The sequence below is a fragment of the Rhinopithecus bieti genome, unplaced genomic scaffold (assembly GCF_001698545.2).
Source record: "Rhinopithecus bieti isolate Rb0 unplaced genomic scaffold, ASM169854v2 scaffold_12859, whole genome shotgun sequence".
NCBI classification, from domain to species: Eukaryota; Metazoa; Chordata; class Mammalia; order Primates; family Cercopithecidae; genus Rhinopithecus; species Rhinopithecus bieti.
In genome coordinates, this window is record NW_016807388.1 from 132,077 (window position 1) to 135,210 (window position 3,134).

Below are 3,134 nucleotides of genomic sequence, written 5' to 3' on the forward strand. Positions count from 1 at the left end.
TTTTCCTGAAGAGGTTTTCTGGTGTGAGTGATACACAGTGAGAATTCTACTGTTTTCAGGTCTGTGACTACTTGGCTCCAATACCAAAATGGACAAAACAGCCCTTTGATTACCCAGGGAGCCTGTCAAGTTTGTATTTGGTCAGCCTCTGTTTTACATATAAGGAAACTGAGGCACAGGGCGGGTAAGTAATTCCCTGAGCTTGGAAAGTAATGGTAATAGAATTCAGTGTGTGGGCTCCAGGGCTGACTCAAATGAGAAGAGCTCTATAATCCATCTTTAATTTTTAAACTTGCTTCGTTTTCCGGAAGGTCCTAAGCTACCTTTTCATAGGCTACCCTTTGCAATCTGGAAACCCCAAACAGGTTCGTCTACACAATTTCAGCCCTTTAAAACAGATTTACCAAATCTGATAGTCTCTTGCAAAGGTAAATTGCTCGCTCAGGAGGTCTGAAAGCTGCGATCATTCAGACATGCATACTAAAGTGGGGACTCCATGGTAAACACTGCTTAACTCTGGCACTTTCTAGATGTACAAACATCATTTGCTCAAGAAGTCAGCTAATTCCTCATGATGGAGGGCCTGTCGTCGTGCTCAGGAGGGAGTGTGCCTGCGTGAGCAGATTGTAGAAGCGGGGTGGACCAGTTTAATGGATTAAGCTACTTAAGAAAATGTAAAAAGACTCCCTGGTGAATATGCATACCCTTGTTCCTGACGGAAACAGGCTGGCATTTTTGATCTCCCTGGCAGGGTTCTTTCCCAATCAGAAGTGATAAGCCAAACAGTCATTTATTTGCTGAGACATGATGGAAGATTATGGATAATTGAACTGAACCAGAGAGGCCCTTTAATCCATAGGGAACGGGAGGCAGGTGTGATTCCTGTCCCTTTGGAGATTATTTTCTCCTGTTGCAGGGGGCTATGGGGACTAGCCATCTCCTAGCTGACAGTGGAAAAGGTCGGAGTTGTAAAGTGCAGAGGCCAGAATTGGGTCTCATTTGGGAGCTGGAGACCTGGATTCTTTGGCCAGCTTCAGCACTGCCTTTTGATGAGCTAGTTGATCTCTGGGTTTTAGTGTCTCTGTATTAAACAGGAGGAACTATTTTCAGTACCTGCCTTTCAAGGATCTCTGTGTCAATCCCACTTATTATTTTTAAATGCTGAAGACTCTATCTAGGACAGGCACATGATGTGTGTTTGCCTGCTATGGGGACGATTACAAGTCCACAGAAACAAAGAATGAGTAGGGGAATTGGGTTGTCATCTGTTACTGCCTTACTTTATGCATGGGGAAACTGAGGCTTAGGGAAATGAAGCAACTCCCCCAAAGCCCAGTGGTGAGTTCCAAATGCCTTTTCTTTTAACCTGCTTTATAGCTTTATAGTTGTTTGGAAGGGTTGGTTCATGTGTATAGTTTGGCTGCTATTAAAGAGCTCTAGGAATGACTTCAGGAGGGCTAATTATTTCTTAGGAATAACTGAGCTGAGGCCATCGTGTATGAGAAGACACACAGCCAGATTCTGCATTGGGAGCTCTTTAACTGTGTCCTTAAAACCTGGTATCTGGCCCCACAATCTGCTTTTCTGGATCTAAGGGACCACCAGGTCCCAGACAACCAGCCCAAATTCCGGCAGGCTTCCCATCTGACCAGGTTACACCCTCTCGAGAGAGGCAGGAAGAGAAAAGGGACCCAGCCTTCTCTGACTCAGAGAGTCAGTAAGAATGTGTGGAGGGAAGGAAGGTGTGACATATACTCGTACCATTTATTAAACCCCAAGTACATACCACCTGCTCTCTCTATATGCTTTATCCTTCTATCTCTTGTATGTCCACATTTTACCTATATTTATATATATTTTATCTATATCTATATCTATATCGATATCTTTATGATTATTTGTATCTATCATCCCTCTATCCCTCAGCAATGCTGCCCGGGAGGTGGGGTTTCCTCAGTTTTACAAATGGAAAATTGAAGCTCAGAGAGGGTAGCTCTCTTGTCTGAAGTTGCCACAGCTTGTTATGGTTATAAGAGAATCAGGCATTAGAACCCAAGTCTGGCTCATTCCTGAGCTCATGCTCTTTTTAACAGACTGCCTTCCCAGAAGGGAGGACAAGGTGCAGGGATTGGGCTTCACAGTCTGGTTTGCTTGCTTTCCCCCATCCTTCACCCTCAAACCACTTCTTCTGTGCTGGCCGCCCTGGTTTTTGACTCTGCTCTGTGCCTTTGGCCCCTCCTTAGTTGCAAAAACTAGGGGTCCCTACCAAGTCACAGCCTTGGCTACCCCCAGCTGAGCCCATCTGAGCCTTGGTCAGCCTCCTGCAGCCCCATGTTGAGGGGTGAGGAGGCAGATGGTGTGGACTATTCTAAGGAAGACAGCTTTACTGTGGCTTTCCTTGCCCTGACTTCTTAGGGAGATAGTATTCAAAGAATATCTGGCCTACTGGCTAGGCCTTGCTATTTCTGTTTTTGGAATTTCATGGCTTAATAAGTTTGGTGGGTAAATCTATCTTAGGAGATACGTTTATTTTTTCCTCCACAATCAGCTTCTACCCTGCAACTGTTGCTGCCTTTCAGAATACGAACAGAGTTCATACTAGATGGAATCTCCCAGAAGAATGTCTTTGCATTTGCTCTTTCTTGTCCAGTATGAACACTTGCCCCCTTTTATCTTGCATTCCTTTGTAGTTGGTGGGGTTTTTGAAGTAAGAATAAAGTGGTAAAAGCTTCCATATGTCTTTCATAGGGGTTTTTTCCCCTCAAATATTAGTGTAATTTTTGCTCTTTATAATGAAATTTTAGCAATGAAACATTTTTTAAAGGGGAGAGAAAGGTTACCAAGAATAACACAAAGCCCGCTGTGTGCCTGCCACCCAGTTCCCCTGAATTCTAACATTTTGCCATGCTGACTTCAGATTTTTTTTAAAGACAGAAATCTTGTTGGCCGGGCGCGGTGGCTCAAGCCTGTAATCTCAGCACTTTGGGAGGCCGAGACGGGCGGATCACGAGGTCAGGAGATCGAGACCATCCTGGCTAACACGGTGAAACCCCATCTCTACTAAAAATACAAAAACTAGCCGGGCGAAGTGGCGGGCGCCTGTAGTCCCAGCTACTCGGGAGGCTGAGGCAGGA